Source organism: Cebus imitator, unplaced genomic scaffold (genome assembly GCF_001604975.1).
Source record: "Cebus imitator isolate Cc_AM_T3 unplaced genomic scaffold, Cebus_imitator-1.0 Scaffold440, whole genome shotgun sequence".
NCBI classification, from domain to species: Eukaryota; Metazoa; Chordata; class Mammalia; order Primates; family Cebidae; genus Cebus; species Cebus imitator.
The window spans coordinates 1259643-1278085 of record NW_016107755.1 but is presented as its reverse complement, the minus strand read 5'-3'; the positions used below and the strand labels follow the sequence as shown (position 1 = coordinate 1278085).

The following is an 18443-nucleotide window of genomic DNA, read 5'->3' as shown; positions in this document are numbered from 1 at the left end:
ATGTCCTAAGCTTGTGGTTAGAACATCCTGCAGCAAGGAGGTGGAAGAGCAGAAGGGAAAAGTCTCCAAATCTGTGCAAGCACAGAAAGCCCAAGGATTAGTGTCCTTGGGCTGACCTATGCTCATTATAATAATAGAAACACATCCCTGAGTGCGAAGTTAAGATGCTAATGAGACATGAGATGTATGTGCTAGAGTGTACAACCGCAGTGCACGCATGCCCAGGGGACCACAGACATGCTTAAAACAATACCCCTTCCCACCTCTTCATGAATAATCATGTAAGACTCCCATGAGGGAAAGGTAGTGTCTCTTTTTTTTTTTCTTTTTGTTTTTTTTTAAGAGACAGGGTCTCGCCATGTTGCCCAGGCTGGAGTGCAGTGGCTATTCACAGGTGCAATCCCACTACTGATCAGCATCGGGAGTTTTGATTTGCTCGTTTCGGACCTGGGCCGGTTCACCCCTCTGTAGGCAGCCTGGTGATCCCCTGCTCCAGGGAGCTCAACATATTGATGCCGAACTTAGTGCAGACACCCGATCCGCATAGCGCACTACAGCCCAGAACTCCTGGGCTCAAGTGATCCTACCACCTGAGCCTCCCGAGTAGCTGGGACTACTGGCATGCGCCACTGTGCCCAGCGGTACTGCCTCACTTTTGAGCAGGCTGCTCTGATCAGCTGTCAGAGTGTACTTTCATTTTGCAATAAACTCTCTTGCTTACTTTTACTTTGGGCTTCCTCTCAAATTCTTCTGTGTGGCAGAGTCAAGAGCTGGAACCAGCCCACTGGCAACACTTCCTCCCTTTTCCTTTCTTTCTGTATCTTGTTGCTAGGGATAACTTTGCCCCTGCCGGCAGCGTGCCCCTAGGAACTGATGGTACACTGTGGCTGGTGTCCTCCTCGGCTTGGCCTTGGGTCACTAAGTGCAGCCCATGGTAGGATGTTCTGGGAATGAGTGGCACTGCCTTGTGCAATGGTCCCCATGGGGGTGGCGCACAGGTGCCAGTATCTGTGGCATTTTCAAAACTCTTTAAAAATACTCAAGAATGTACAGAGGAGAGCAGTTCTAGGGCCTGACCTGTGTCCCCCACCTGCTCATCTGCATGGCCGTGCTCCTGACGCTGTCAGAAATGAAAAATGCTGCTGTCCCTTTGCAAAGCACTACTTAGTTTTTCTCCTCTTGAAGGTAGTGATACGATGCCCAGGTTGAGATGGACGCAGGAGTCAGCAACCCAAAGTAAAAGGAGAGACTTTCACAGAAATAAATACCCAAGCTTTTCAATGAGAATCAACAGGGCCTTCTACCCTCTGGCAACTGTGGGTTCCTCGTTGAGATGTTTCTAGTTCTCAGAGTGGTTTTTCCTTTATGCAGGTAGTTTATCAAAAAAAAAGGAAAAGCAGGAGAAGGTGTATGGGGAGCTGGGACCCTGGGCCTGTGCAGGTGAGGTACAAGGTGCTTCTGGCGAGGCTGCCACCATTTGGGGCACTGGCATGTTGGGGCATGGCAGGACCTGCCTTCCTGATGATTTCATCTGTCCCAGTTGCTCACTGGAAGTTGCAATGCCCAGAGTTTTGTTTTGATGGTAATTTTAAAAAGTATTATATTAAGCCAGGTGGTTCATGCCTATAATCACAACACTTTGGGAGGCCAAGGTGGGAGACTCATCTGAGGTCTAGAGTTTGAGACCAGCCTGACTAACTGTAGGGCTAAGGGCCTCACAGGGTTGTGCAGTGTCCGTTATGCTGTGCTGAGGAGCAGGATCTGAGAAATAAAGAGACAGGACACAGAAGTACAAAGAAAGCACAGCTGAACTCAGGGGGCTGAACTCAGCAGAGACAGACAAGGCCCCAAATGTCCAGAAGCGTGTGTATTTATTAGGTATAGGTTAGAGGGCAGGATGGTGAGTGAAGTCATCTTTAAGGTTAGTGACAGGGTCATGAGCAATAAACAAGAGGTCCACCCCCATTAGGTGACCTAGGCTAGGAGGTGGACAGTGCACAGCAAAGGGTCCATCCCCATTAGGTCACTGAGGCAAGGAGGTGGGCCATGTGCAGTAAGGGATCCACCCCCATTAGGTCACCAAGGCATGGAGGTGGGCTGTGCGTGGTGAAGAGGGTGCAGTGTGCAATATCTCTTATCTATGGGCATGCTACTTCAAGAATATCTATAGGGGGATGCTTTAAGTCAAACAGCAGTGACAGAGCTGTCAGGGTCTACCGCCACCTGCTGGGAGCTTCCAATGAATTCTAGAGGAGGATGCTTTTGAGCCAGCACAGTAACAAGAGCTGATAAAGTTCACAGTCACCAAGGCGTGATTGTCAGGAGGGGTTTGGAGCCCTGGGATGCTCGAGGGATTGCTGGTCTGAGGGCAGCCTTCCACAAGAACTGGAGCAAGGTCCTACAACTCCTTTGTCAGGATGAGTGGCCCTTGCACCAAGCCTGCCATATAGTGGGTATCTTTACGATACTGAACGCTGCTGCCTGGGCCATGGGTTCTTGTCCTGGTGTAACTGTTTTTCCCTTAAATCATGCTCTGTACCAGGTCTGCTGTAGACATTCCTCTGACTATAAGCTGTTTATTTCTTGATTCATCCTCTGTACCGTGTCTGCTCTAGGCATTCCTCCGATTATGAACTAAGATATAGTTATGTATATATATAGGGAAATAACTGACTGGTAAGATATTCTTTAGGCACTCATTCTATGAGCTAACATATGATTATATATAAAGGATTATATAAAAGGAAATAACTGAGTAGTAACACTATAAGCTGAGATATTCTTCAGGCACTAATTGTGCCAGGATTCTGCTTAGCTCTCCTTCCTCAGTGCTTATATGGGGGGTTATCCACAATTAACATGGAGAAATCCCATTTCCATTAAAAATACAAAATTAGCCGGGCATGGTAGTGCATACCTGTAATCCCAGCTACTCAGGAGGCTGAGGCAGAAGAATCACTTGACCCCAGGAGGCGGAGGTTACAGTGAGCTGAGATAGTGCCATTGCACTCCAGCCTGGGCGACAAGAGAAAAACAATGTCTCAATATACATATATTACCATATATATATTACACAATTTTATGCTTTTTGAAAATAGCTAATAAAGCTTTCTGGCTAAGTTGTTAGTAATGATAATCTCTCTAATGTGCTTAAAGGCGGCCAAAGCTGCAGGGTTCCCACCCTCACTGGGTACCTGGGCTTCCCTGCTTGTTCTGTTTTCAAGTGTCTTTCCCTGTTGGTTGCCCCATGAATGCTGACATCACGCCTTCTGGAGGAAACCACACTCTTCCTTGCCCATTGAGGGTTGGAAAACTGGATAATTAGGCTGGATGAAGAGAGGAGATATCATTTGCTCTGTGTGGGCACCATCGTCACCTGCACTTGAAAGCGAGGCTGAGGTGCAGAAGGCACAAAATGTGGCCACATCTCTCAGCTGGCAAGTGGTCCAGGGGCAATGTGAGCCTGAGTGGGCAACACTGTGACACAGGGCAGGGTGCATCGCAGTGTTGCCCACCGTGACTGCAGGGCTAAAAGGAACCAGGGCTGAGAGAAACCTGGAGACACGCTGGGGTGGGGCCAGACCAGGGCCTGGAGAGAACCGCCACTGCCCTCACAGGGCCTGGGGGAGACGGACCCAGGAGGGGGCACCTCCCCCTCTCCCCTAGCTTTCCTGAGCCTTAGCATTGTCACCCAGCCCACACTGGTATCCCCAGTGTCCACCAGGTACTTTTCATGTTTCTCCTCCTTAATCTTCTGAACCTCTCCATGAGGTCAGTGTTGGATTTGCATTTCTGTAGTTGAGGGAAGGATTCAAGCCTGGACAGTTCTTAGGAATGGGTCCACTGCCAGTGACTGGAGCCACACTTGAGCCCCAGTAGCTCAGACTTCTGAGACCAGAGTGTTCTGAGTTCTGAGTTGTTGGGCGGGCAGTGCCCTGTGCCAGCTGTAACTGCCCACTACAGGCTGCCAGCCAAGGCAGGCGACCAGAACAGGAGAGCATTGCTCAGAATCCAAGACATGAATTTCTTTCCCTGGGCCAGGCCAGGACTTAGACGAAGCTGACTGAGGAGCCAGGTGCTTCCTGGCAAGGAAATGTGTCCCACATCTGACGATCCAGAAGTCACAGCTGCTCAGTATTGAGTTTTGAGGGGTCGGGGATGGGGGCGGTTATGATTTGAAAAGCAGAATTCTTCTAAGAGGCTTGTTAAAATTTCTCATTCAGTAGGTCTGGGGCAGAACTTGAAAACCGCATTTCTAACAAGCTCCCGGGTAATTCCAATGCTGCTTGTACCAGGACCCCACTTTGAGAACCACCACCCTAAGGCAATCTAGTTTGATTTCTAGTATGAGAAGAGGGCTGGGAAGCAGAGGTGTAGTATCAATGAGTTCATGCCTGGCCCATCCTGGAGAGCTCCCCACCCCAACGCTGCAGCATTTGATTTCCTTGGCATCCTGGGAATGACAGACACCCAGGAAGGGACTGAATGTGAGGCAAGAGGCCATCCAGAGGCTTGACTTCACACAGCACCTGGGGCTCCTGCCACTCCACAACTGGCCCCCACACCCTCAGTCCTTCCCACCCCTCACACACTGACCAGGCTTGTGCTACTGCCTTTGGCTGTTTCAGCCTGGGATGTGACCCTAGGAGCTCTCAGTGGTAACTTCTGATCCAAATACATGCTGATCTAGTATGACAAGGACTTAGAATGTGCTGGTAATGAGGACCTTGAAAATTTGCCAAATGGAGTCAATTATGTGCCCTTCAGAAGAATTATCAGTGTTCTCTTTTCTAAGTACAGTATCACATCCTTGAGAGCACATGGACAGTAGAGGGCGTTCTGAGCCCACTGAAGCCACAATTGTCATGCTGGACCCCCTAGAATCCCTTGTAGATCGGGCTTCATCATTTACACCAAGATTTGGCCAAAATTTCCTTCACCCAACCAACTGCATTTGTTAATTAATCATGCTGTCATTTTGCCTTTTAGTGAATGAAAGTCAGACATGTAAAGAGAGATAGTGCAATTAAAAAGAAAACAGCTTACTGAGTTAAAGTGCTAGTAAACATCCTTAAGCGGTGATATAATGTTTAGAACTTTTTATCTTAAGGAAGGTAAAAGAATTATTTCTATTAGAGTTTTTTAAAGTTTTTCATTTGAGGCATTTGGCTTTGTTTGTTTTGTCTCCTTTGGAATTGTCTTTTATTTTGTTTTGACTTGGCTCAAAATTCAAAAGGTTAAAAGTCTCTCAACCCACCCCACCTCTGACGGGCAGCCACTGATATCACTATCCTGCTTATTCTTTCAAAGACATTTTATGCATATGCAAGCAAATATAAACATACACGTATATATTTCTTCTACATTTTCACACAAATTTTAGCAAACTACATATGCTTTTCTGCACCTTACTTCTATCCTTCACATTGTATCATGGAAACTATCCGACGAAGCAATATCAAGAGCTTCACTACATCTTTCTTTATTTGTTTTAAATTTTTGTGGTACTCCACTGTATAGATATGCAAAAATTTCTTTTAATAGAGATTACTTTTTTTGACTGCATTGCTTTTTAACTAGCCCCTCCTGATAGGTATTTGGATTATTTCTTTCAGGGAACAATTGAACATCATGTAGCATCATGTGGGAAGCGTGGAGTGATTCCACTCCTACATGCATATTCTAGGGGAGCTCACATATTCCTGGGACCAGAAAGCAATGTCCCAGCATGTTCATTGCAACAATGTCTGTAGTAGAGGCAACCAAAAGGTCAGTGAAGAGGGAAGAGATAAATTGTAGCAGATTTCTCCCATTCAATACTATCCAGCAATGAAATCAAATAAACTATTTGTATCAACATGGATTCATCTTATAGACCATGTTATCTGCAAGCAAACAAATGATAAAATCAGCAAGAAACAGTTTATACAAAGTCTAAATGCAAGGCCAGGAGCGGTGGCTTACACTTGTAATCCTAGTACTCTGGGGGGCCAAAGTGGATGGATTGCACAAGCCCAGGAGTTTGAGACCAGCCTGAGAAACATGACAAAACCCACCTCTACAAAAAATTCAAAAATTAGCTGGTCATGGTGGTGCTCACCTACAGTCCCAGCTACTTGGGAGGCTGAGATGGAAGGATTGCTTAAGCCTGAAAGGTCAGGGCTGCAGTAAGTGGAGACAGCGCCACCGCACTCCAGCCTTGGTGACAGAGCAAGACGCTATGTCAAAAAAAAGTCTAAAAACATGTTAAACAAAAAGATTGTCTAAAACTTATTAAAAATATAAAGGCATGCAGCAAATTTGACACACACATCCACCAGTAGTTCTTGCTTTGCTCAGCACAATATTGGATGAAACACAGGCATATCAGAACTGTGGAAAATCAGGGCTATCTACATATATTGCTATGATTTTTTTGTATGCTACATATAGCCAATAATATTAAAATGTCACAAATTGACAAACCTGGGTGGTGGCTTCACAAACATTTCTTATAATTCTCTACTCTTTCTTCCAACTAGGTTACTTCAAAATATACTTTGTGAAGTAAATCCACAGGAATTGAACAAAATATAAAAGGAGTTATTGAATATGAGGAAAGCTCCAGAGAGGTAAAGACAGATGGAGAGATGGTAACACTGAGCACGTTAGTGACCTCCACAGTAACAGATTTCCTGGAGGAGTGTGAGTGAAGACAGAATGAAGTGGATAGAAAACAAAAGAGGGATGAAGGAGTGGGGACTCCAAGGGGTAAATGTGGGGGCGGGGGGTGGGCCAGACTGGGAGGTGTGGTTTGGTTCTGAACGTTCTGTTTGAGATCCAGCACTTAGAGAAAGAGAAGTCACATTTATTTGGCTCCTTCCATAATCTTTAGAGGAATCTTCTGAAGCATAACAAAAGAAGATATATGAATGGCCAATAGTCTTCAGAGAAAAATGCTCAATAAAACCATAGTGAGAAACCACTAAACATCTATTAGTATGGCTAAAATTAAAACTATTAATAACTATATGTTGGCAAGGATGCAGAACGGTGCTCTCATCTATTGTCTATAGGAATATAAAGCAACTACTCTGAAAACCAATTTTGTATCATGTCATAAAGTTAAACAGATGAGTGCTCCATGGCTAGCATTTCCATTCCTGGGTATTTACTCAAGAGAAATGAAGAGTATGTCCTAGAATCTCTGTACAAGAATGTCCATGTGGCCTGTACTTAATGATTCACTTCTATCTGATAGAGTAACGTTAATATAACACTTTATGATTCTTGATGTACAACAAAAAACTCACTGTAGCTTTCACCTTTGCTCTCTCTGTCTCTGGGATCATGAACTCTGGGGGAAGTCAGCTGCTGTGCCATAAGCAGACTGGTGAAAAGGTACACGTGGCTAGGAACTGAGTCATCCTGGAACCAGACAACAAGGAACTGAGGCCTTTTCCAATAGCCGTGTGTAAGAGCCATTTTTCATGCAAATCCCCAGCCCCAGTTGAGCCCTCAGATGATGCAGCGCTGTCTGACAACTGGACTGCAACCTTGTGAGAGTCCCTGAGCCAGAAGCACTCAGGGAAACCTCTCCTGGATTTCCAGAATCCAGGAAATTCTCTCATGGATATTAGGAAGGTAATAAATATTTGTTGCTTTCAGCTGTGAGGTTTCAGTAATTTATTATGTAGCAGTAAAAAATTATTACAGCTTCATAAGAGAGGATGAATTATTGCACTTTAATTTTCATTTGCTCTAAATTTATTAGTATTATTATCATCATCATTATTATTGAGACAGGGTCTTACTCTGTCACTCAGACTAGAATTCTGTGACAGTCTACTATGACAGCTCACTGCAGCCTCTACCTTCTGGGCTCAGGTGATCTTCCCACCTCAGCTGTCTGAGTAGTTGGCAGTACAGACATACACTACCATGCCTGGCTAAAATTTTTATACTTTTGGTAGAGACAAACGTTTTGCCATGCTGCCTAGGCTGATCTTGAACTCTTGAAATCCAGCTCTTTTCCTGACTCTGTCTCTGAAAGTGCTAGAATTACAGGCATGAGCCACTACATCCAGCCTAAATTAATTATGTTATATATGACATTTGGTTTTAAGAGGCAAGTAGAATTTCCAGGGCTAAATACGATGTATTTTTATTATCATTCACAATCATTGCTTTACTTGAAATTCAATTTCCAAGTGTGTCCCAATTAAAGTCAAAAGAAAGACCCAGGCCATGCTAGGCTGATTCTATCATTGCCCCATGATAGACGTGTGCCCCTGCTTATTCACCTGCCCCAGTTATTCAACCAACAGTAATGTAAGTGCTGCCTTGAGGGGATTTTTACATATATAATTGAGATCCTAAATCAGTTGACTTTAAGACAGGGACTCTACTGGGTCGGGCCATCCTCATCTGGTGAGCCCTTGAAAGGACTGGATTCCCTCTGAGCATAGAGATTCATAGTATGAGAGGGATTCAGCGTGAGGGGTTTCCTCCACTGTGTGGCAAAGAATGCTGGTGGGCACCAGGAATTGATAGAAGCCTCTCTCTACCTTGACAGCAGGCAAGGAACAGGGACCTCAGTCCTACAACTGCCAGAAACTGAATTCTGTCGCCTCTGCATAAGCCTGAAGGAGGCCCTCAAAATGAAAACACAGCTTTGGGAAGCGCTAAACAGGGAACCCTCCATTCATGCCCAGATTTCTGACTTAGAAAGAGTAAATAGATAAATAAGCGTTGTTTGGTCAGGTGTGGTAGCTCACACCTGTAACCCTAAGGTTTGTGGGAATGACGGAGGAGGATGACTTGCAAACAGGAATTTCAGACTAGCCTGGGCAATTTGGGAGACCCTCCTCTCTACAAAAAAGAATTTTTTTTTAATTTAATTGGGAGTGGTGGCGCTTCCCTGTAGTTCTATCTAGTCTAGAGACTGAGGCAGGGGGACCACTTGAGGCAGAAGTTTGAGGCTGCAGGGAACAATGATCACACAATTGCACTTCACTTTAAATGACAAAGGGAGAGTCTGTCTCTACAAATGAATAGATAAATACAATAAATGTGTGTTGCTTAAAGTCAATGTTTGTGGTAGTTTGTTATGCAGTCATATAAAATTCATACACAGGCTCAACAGACACATGGAATGAATTTAGCAATTGAAATGCACCCTACACGCTTAAAATAAAATATTTCCTTTCTCTGGTATTTTTCATTTTATAATTTTCTGTGATACAATTAAATTTTAATACAATCATGTTTCATTCAACCAGTCAACAAAAATTTAGGCCCTAAACTGAACCAGGTATGCCCTCATATGCTCACCTGCCTGGCATTCTAGAAACTTCACAAGACTGAGGTAGAGCCACTGAAGTGTTTTAGGTGGAAAAATGACACACTCTGATTCACATTAGTAAGACCACCGTGGAGAGAACTGTCACGTAGTGGATAATGGGAGAGTACTAGAGCCACAATTCAGGAGTGACATGGTGGTGGGGACTGCAAAGGGGAGAGGAGGGCCTGAGGGATGAGAGGGATGGAGGGAAGGGCTGGAGAAGCAGGGGGCGAGGAGGAGCAGAGGGAAGGAATTCAGAAGCAGCAGAATTCTTAGGTTTAAACATATCGTTTTACAGAGTTTTAGTATATCCATCTAGAGAGCATAGCAGGGTGTTCCTTACATTTGGCCTTTAACACCATACGTGAGAATGCCTAAAAACAAATTGCTTTATATGTTTTATTTTTAAGTTTAATAAAATATTAATTGTTCCAATAAAATATACACACCACTTAGATGTGAATACTTTGTAAAAAATGGCACTGCATGAGCGCTGGTGAGGGGCATTGTGACTGCATTGAACACTTGCAACTGTGAGGTGAATGAAGTCTGTACTGGCTCCTGGTTGCAACATACGGTAACACCGTGTGCTACTTTGTACTGAGGAGATGTCCTGGACTCACACAGAAACTCAGGTCTATGGAATGAAGGTAATTTTAAACTGCAACAAGAGTCACAGATACATAGTCTGGGAAAGCAAAACTTAGGAGCTCTGCGAGTTGTCAGTTGTAATACATTTAGACACATTTATATATCAACGGGCCAAAGTAACCTTTTTTACACATAAGATTCCTTATTATTCAGGAGTTACCAAAATTCTACTACTCACTGCAGCAAATACAAAGGAAGCTGGTCTCTATTTTATCTCATGCGCTCAGGCACTACTTTTCCAGATTAAAAACAAAAACAAACCAACAAACAAAAAACCCTGTCGCTACACCTCCATTCCCAGGGCAAGCTCACTCTCTGGCACCAGGCTCCCTGGGGTGAGTTTTCTTCTAAAAGAGCCCAGGGGAGTCCACGTATGGGGGGGAGGTAGAAAGTCCACTTCACGGACAGGGATTCCAGAATGAAAAGTGAAGGGGATGGGACTAGGTCCATACCCAGGGTTTCTCCTTGGTTTCTTAGCCGCTGGTCAAAGACTCAGGGAGATATTGAGACAGAGCATTTCGTGCAGGAGGAGCGGGGTCTGGGCGAAGTCCCAGGGCCCCAGGCGTGGCTCTCAGGGGGTGTCTGCATTGGGGAGGTGCAGCATTGGGGATTCCCCACATCCCTGCGGATTCCCTTCGGCCTCTCTCCACATATGTGAGGTCCTTCTTCCTGGATACTCATGACGCGTCGCCACTTCCCATTCCCATTGGGTGCCGCGTTTCTAGAGAAGCCAATCAGCGTCGCTGTGGTCCTGGTTCTAAAGTCCCCGCGGACTCACCGGGACTCAGATTCTCTCCAGACATCGAGGATGGGGTCAGGGCCCCCCGAATCCTCCTCCTGCTGCTCTCGGGGTCCTGGCTCTGACCAAGACCTGGATGAGTGAGTGCGGGGTCGGGAGGGAAACGTCCTTTGCCTCTGGGAGGAGGAGCGAGAGGCCCGCTAGGTTTCAGGTTGCTGGTAGCCGCGAGAGAGGAGGGTCGGAGGGTCTCAACTCCCCCTCGCCCCCAGGCTCCCACTCCGTGAGGCATTACAGCACCTCCGTGTCCCCCCCGGCTGCGGGGAGCCCCGCTTCATCGCGGTGGGTTACCTGGGGGACAAGCAGCTCCTGCGGTTCGACAGCCACGCCGCGAGTCACAGGATGGAGCCGCGGGCGCCGTGGGTGGAGCAGGCGGGGCCGGAGTATCGGGAGGAGGAGACGGGGAATGAAGGCCCAACACAGACTTTCCGAGTGAACCTGCGGACCCTGCACGGCCGCTACAACCAGAGCGAGGCCGGTGAGTGACCCCGGCCTGGGGTGCAGATCACGCTCCCTACCCACCCGCTACGGATGGCCCCGGTCCTACCGAGTCTCTGGTCCGAGATCCACCCTGAGACTGCGGGACCCGCCCAGACCCTCCACCCAGGAGAGCCCCAGGCGCCTTTACCGAGTTTCATTTTTAGTTTAGGCCAAAATCCCCAAGGGTTGGTCGGGGAGGGGGAGGGGCCGGGGCTCAGTGGGCAGGGCTGACTGTGGGGGCAAGGCCAGGGTCTCACACCTTCCAGAGGATGATTGGCTGCGACCTGGGGCTAGACGGGCACCTCCTCGACGGGTATGAACAGTTCGTGTTCTATGGCAAGGACTATGTCATCCTGAATGAGGACCTGCGCTCCTGGACCGCCACGGACACGGCGGCTCAGATGACCCAGCGCACGTGGGAGGCAGACAAATATTCAGAGCAGGTAAGGGACTACCTGGAGGGCGAGCGTGTGGAGTGGCTCCTCAGATGCCTGAAGAACAGGAAGGAGGTGTTTCTCCTACTACAATGGGGAATCCTCCCATGGTAACAGGTGTTAGTAACATGGTTCCCTTAATCGTGGGCAATCTCCCCTCTAACATAGGATCAAGAGTTCTAGCCCAAAATTTAACTATGATGCCCCAAGCTTCCTTGGGCTCAGGACAAACTTGGCAATTCCCGATCATAGTACACCCTCCTACTCAGGGGACACAGGTATTGCCAATGGCTGATAATCAGACTAATACCCCCGGCTCTCCCTGCAGCACTGTTACAACACACTCAAGCTCCTAATTCTGATGCACCAGCGGCAGATGAAGCAGAACTGCCACAGCAGCTGTTACAGCCCCAAGCAGCTGCCCAGCGCCAGCCATACATCAACCTCTGAGGTCTCCCCCAAGACTGTTATAAATTTGCTTTCAGGGCGCCCTCCATGAACAATGTTGCCCCAGCAATGAGATTCCAATGGAAGATCTTGCCACAAGGCATGATTAACAGCCCCACAATTTGTCAGTTCTATGTGGGGAAAACGCTGTTCCCATTTAGAACTCAGTTTCCCCAATGCTATTTGATCCACTACATGGACGATATTCTGTGTGCAGCTCCTACACGTGAGACTCTTGTTTCAGTGTTCTCTATGCTCAGGGAGGTCATTACAGCAGCTGGCCTGACTATCTCCAGGGAGAATATCCAACTGTCCACCCCTTATCAGTATTTAGGAATGCGGCTTGATGAGCGAACAGTTAAGCCACAGCTGGTGGAACTGCGGAGAGATGGGTTAAAAACTTTGAATGACTTCCAAAAACTCCTCGAAGATATAAATTGGATTAGTCCAGTATTAGGGATTCCTACCTATGCTCTTTCTAACATTTTCCCCACCCTGAGAGGAGATCCTAAGCTACACAGCAAACGCAGCCTGTCTCCGGAAGCTGAACAAAAACTACCTTTTGTAGAAAAAAAGAATCTGAGAGGCTCAGGTTTTTAGGATTCAATCCTCTTTACCTTTCACTATTTTGATTTTTGCTACCCCTCACTCCCCTACAGGGGTAATTACACAAAATGATAGCCTTACTGAACGGTGCTTCCTGCCTCATGCTGCTGAACACTGTCAGTATATTTGGATCAACTTTCTACCTTAATAGGGCTGGCTCGTAATAGGCTATTATGTCTGACAGGCTTAGAAGCACACAGGTTGGTTGCCGCCTCTCACAAGAACAAGTTAGCCAGGCTTTTATTCATTCCACCTCCTGGAAGCTTAATCTGGCAGGATTCCCGGGTGTCATTGACAACCATTACCCCAATGTTAAACTTTTCCAGTTTCTTCACCTAACTTCTTGGATATTGCCAAAAGTTACCCAAAATGCCCCCCTAGAGGGAGCGGTGACTGTTTTTACTGATGCTTCCTCTAATGGCAAGGCTGCATACACTGGCCCCAAGGAAACGGTCTTGCATACCCCAGCTGTTTTGGTTCAGTGAGCAGAACTAATTGCAGCCTTGGAAGATTTTCCAGGTCCTTTAAACATTGTTTCGGATTCTGCTTATGCAGTTCATGTTACTAGTAACACAGAAACTGCCTTTGTCAAATTTCATCTGATGATTTGCTTCGCTCACTGTTCTACGCTTACGAACAGTTGTACGGTCTAGGACCTCTCCCTATTATATTACACACATTAGAGCTCATACCTCTTTGCCTGGCCCGTTAACCACAGCTAATTCCCGAGCAGACACCCTTGTAACAACCGCTCTACAGGAAGCCCGCAACTTTCATGAATTAACTCACGTTAATGCTTCAGGTCCTAAGGACAGGTATGATATTACATGGAAACAGGCAAAGGGGATCGTCCGCCATTGTCCCTCCTGCCAGGTTGTCTCCACAAGCAGCTGGTACAACCCTAGAGATCTCACTCCCAATGCCCTATGGCAAATGGATGTGACCCACTATCCTGCCTTTGGAAAAGTTTCTTTGGTTCATGTCTCTATAGACACATTTCCCCATTTCATATGGGCTACCTGCCTAACAGGGGAATAAGCTGCCCAGATTAAAAGACATATGCTCTCATGCTTCGCTGTGATGGGCATACCTGCAAAACTAAAAACTGATAATGGACCATGATATGCCAGGACGTCATTTCAACGTTTTCTGGAGGAATGGAATATTCAACACACCACCGGCATTCCTTATAATTCACAAGGACAGGCCCTGGTAGAAAGGGCTAACAGGACCCTCAAGGAACAGTTAAATAAATAACAAAAACTAGATGACAGTGATTGTTTTACTCCCCAGGTCAGATTGGATCTAGCGTTGTTCATTTCAAACTTTCTTAACCTTAGCAGGTCTCAACCCTACACGGCTGTGGAACAACATTTTACAGCAGTTCAGCATAACCCTGTAAAGGGAAACAAGTGTGGTGGAAAGACCCATCCACTGCAAAATGGATGTCAGTTACTCTGATAACTATGGGCTGAGGATTTGCTTGTATTTCCACAGATAACTCTCCTGATCCTGTTTGCATTCCATCATGGCATCTTAAGCTCATCCCTGAGGAACAACATGAGCTCCCACTGCCGTCCCCGCGGAAATCACAGGAGAGCCCCAAATCCGATGGACCAACTACTGGATGACCATATCGTCCATCTCCCTAATCACAACTCTTCTGGCTGCCATGCTTCTCACCACCACAGCAGTTTCCCCCATCCTCCTCCCCCTCCCCCCCATCTCCCCATTCTCCTCACCATCCTGCTAATCAAAGCCCACTTCATACACCTTTCACTTTTACTCAAATTTATCAACTTGTGAATATGGCTTGTCATATTACAGAACGGTGCAATATTCCACCTACTCCCAGCCATACTCTCACTGCTGCTTTTGTTATACTTTTCCTTCCGATGGGATCCACTGCTTCTGTATTTCCTGACTCTGGTAATTTTTCCTACTGGGCATATATACCTTCCCCCCCCCACCCCCGCCGGTAAGCTCTGTTTTTTGGATGGACTCTTCCATAGAAATCTATACTAACAGTAGTGCTTTCCTGCCTGTCCCTAATGACAACCGCCTACCTGTTCATCAAAACAAAGAAGACACCCATTATAATGCCTCTAATGGATTTAAATTTCCTCCTCTTTGCCTTGGGCTCACTCCCAGCTGTCTCCCTATTGGTCCCCAGGCATGGATGTGGATTGTAATGCTTCTTTCCAGACCCAGTATATGTTTATTTCATTTTCTCTTCGCCTATCAGCCCCACTCCTATTGTAGCCTTTGCTTGTCTGTCATAACAACAACAACAAAACGGCTACCTGCTTGCTCCCAACATCCTACAGAAGATCTGCTCCATATTAAGAGTGTTCACTGGGACCACTGCAATGCACCCGTTGGGACCACACTGGGCCCCCCTGATAATGCTGTCATTGTTGACTGGGCTCCCAAAGGTTTATATTGGCATAACTGCACTGCACAACACCCACACTGTCCAAAATATCCTCACCTCTTCACGGAGGACACAACACGCTCAGCGCTGCCTCAAGTTCTGCATCCCGTTCCTCGCCTATGGACCTCACCACTCCCCTACAGATGGTCTCACGCTGGCATCGTTGCACCACATCCTAAGATGATTCACCCGCCTGTTGGACCAGAATATCCTGAACTGTGGAAGCTGGCTGCTGCTCTCAGTGGACTTCACTTTTGAAATGTTTTCATGGACTCTTAACGGTCACAGTCTGGTGACACTCTACACCATCTACACTTTACTCCCAAATACATAACACCTATTCGCAGTTGTGTTAAGCCTCCTCATATGTTACTGACTGGCAACTTTTCTGTTTCCTTTGTCACCAACTCTATCGATTGTAACAATTGCAAATTGTTTTCTTGTCTAGATGCTACCTTTTCTGTTAACGCTAATGTACTGCTGGTCAGGGCTAGGGAGGGAGTTTGGATTCCTGTTGCATTGCATCGTCCATGGGAGTCCTCTCCCTCTATGCACATTGTAACTCAAATCCTCAAGGACATTTTACATCACACCCATTGCTTTATTTTTACATTGATAGCAGCAGTTATTGGGCTGATTGCTGTCATTGTCTCAGCTGTGACTGCTGGCATGGCCATACACAACTCCATTCAGACAGCTCACTTTGTTGAAGTTGGCAAAAGAATTCCACTGCTCTCTGGAATTCCCAGTCCCAGATTGATCAACAATTGGCTCATCAAATTACTGACCTTCGTCAAAGTGTCATTTGGCTGGGTGACAGGGATTTAAACCTTGAACATCGCGCTGTTACAGTGTGACTGGAACACATCTGATTTTTGCATCACTCCTGTCAATTATAATTCTACACTTCACCCCTAGGACTGGGACAATATACGTCACCACCTGCTGTCCTGGGATGATAACCTCACCTTGGACATTAATCCAGGCAACAAATTTTTGAGGCTTCTCAGGCACATCTAACTACTGTCCTAGGATTATCTTTCCTGAAGAGAGACATATGATCGTGTGCTGCCATGTGCAGGAGGGTTGGTGTGCAAGGAGGGATGAGGGGAGGGGGGGCACACAGGCAGCACTGGTGACAAAAGCACTGGTGGCACTGATGTCAGTGTGAGAGGATGCTGTGTTGTAGCTGCCACAAAACAGCATTTGGCCTGAGGCTACATTAATAAAGATATTGCCTTTAGAATAGGGAGGTGCTCTATGGTGATCTTTCATTGAGCTGACATTTGTTGTCTGCTAGGTAAATGACTGTTTTTGCATTTGGAAAATATATTTAAATTAAAAACAGATTAATTTCTGGCCTTGTGGTGCATATGTTTCAGAGAGAAGAGGCAGATGCAAGATACACCATAAGCAGAGTAAGGAAGGAAAATGCTCGTGTTAGAAGTTGGCAAGTGCTGTGGGGGGTGATCCAGAGTGTGGGCTGTGGGGACAGGGAGGTGGCTGTTGTACGATGTGGTCAATGTGGGCCTTGTTGCAAATGTGACCTTCGAGGAAAGATTTTATTTTATTTTTTGACAGTTGGCAGAGCTAACTGTGTCTTTATTTTGAAAAAAAGAAAAAAGAAAAGGAAAACAATTATGTCGTAGCTGAAGACGTGCAAATGTTAGTACCCCAGGCAGTAAACTGCCGCCACAGGTGGCTGAGGGTGAGGGCTGAGCCTCAGGTGCGTCTCCTGTTCCTTATGCTCCCCTGTACAGCGGCTTCCCCCGCAGGCTGTGGGGCAGTCAGAGGAGGGGGTAGGCTGGGAGGGGCTGCTGTGCCAGTTCACTTGGTTAGGACATTTGAGAGCTTGGACACCAGCTTTCTACCACGGGTCTCAATTTTCCTCATAACAATGGCCCTGGTGCAGCTGAAGGAGCTGGAGCCATCACCAGAGCCAACGCTGGAGCCCAGGCTGTAGCTGAGGCCAGGGCTTGTGAGGCCCCTGTAGGCCAAGCTCAGCTCACCTGAGTAGCCACTGGTGGTGTTCCTATGGTTACTCACTTTCCATATCTCAGATTCCAGCCAGCTCTCCTTGCCCTGCAGCAGCTTCCTGTAAGTGGTGATCTCAATGTCCAGGGTCTGCTTGATGTTCATTATCTCCTGGTAGTGGCACAGCTGCTGGGCCATGTCCTGCTTCACCCACTGCTGATTGGCCTCCAGCACGGACAGCTTGGCTTCCTTAATGGCCAGCTCCCCACACTTCCCAGCATCCGAAATGATACCCTGCAGGAGGGCCCACTGGCTTTTGAGGCCCTCAGTCTCAGCCTGGAGCCCGCTGAGGTTCCAGGTCATGTCTGAGATCTCTGTCTTTGTGTGACACAGGTAGTCCGGTGCCTTCCAGCCAGAGCCTGCCGCTCCTCCTACTTGATCTGGTGCAGGCTCTCAGCAACAGCCCACCTTCTGTTGGCAATCTCTTTCTGGTCCTTGACCTCAGTGATGGTGCTGTCCATGTCCAAGGAGCAGATATTGTCCATGGACAGCACCACAGATGTGTCTGACAACAGGGACTGCAGCTCCTGGATCTCCTGTTCGCACAGTTGCTGGAGGAAGCTGATCTCATCTGTCAGCTCTTCCAGGCGAGACTCCAGCTCTACCTGGTTCATGTCAGCTTCACCCGCATCCTTCTTGATGAGGACAAATTCATCCTCCATCTCTATATGAATATCTCGTCCTCGTACTAGTTTTTGAAGTCTCCCACCAGCCCCTGAGTGTTGCCAAATTCCGCCTCCAGCTTTAGCTTTTCCTGGCCCCGAGTGTCCAGCTGCTGCCAGAGGTTGATGTAGCTCTTGATCATGCGTCCATGTTCCTCCGAGCCATCTTCGGCTGCTTTAGGAGGCTCATCTTCATCTCCAGAATCTTATTCTATTACTCCAGTAACTGTACCTTGTTGATGAAGGAGGCACATTTGTTTTGAGAGTCTTGATCTGCTCCTTCTCCTGTGTGCACATGGCCTGGATGTTGAGGTCTACCTCTAACTTAAGGGGGCTCAGCAGGCTCTGGTTGACCCTGATGGCTTTGATGCCCCCCATACCATGAGCCCCACCACAGCCTCCACCCAGACCCTTGCTGTGCCCAAGCTACCCCAAGAGCTGTCACCACTGTTGCCCAGTTAGGAGAAGCTCAAGTAGCTAATGTGGGTGCCAGGCCCACTCATGTAGGAGCGGCTGCTGAAGGCCTGGGGCCAGAGTGGAACGTCCTTCTGGGTCACCCTGATGGACATGGTGGGGG

General features: G+C 47.2%; 2 pseudogenes; one reads left to right on the top strand and one right to left on the bottom strand.

Moving 5' to 3' along the window:
- Positions 1 to 5292: 5292 nt before the first annotated feature.
- LOC108290581 lies at positions 5293 to 12182 on the top strand (annotated as a pseudogene).
- Positions 12183 to 16892: 4710 nt separating this feature from the next.
- On the bottom strand, positions 16893 to 17881 carry LOC119468488 (annotated as a pseudogene).
- Between the last annotated feature and the right edge of the window lie 562 nt (positions 17882 to 18443).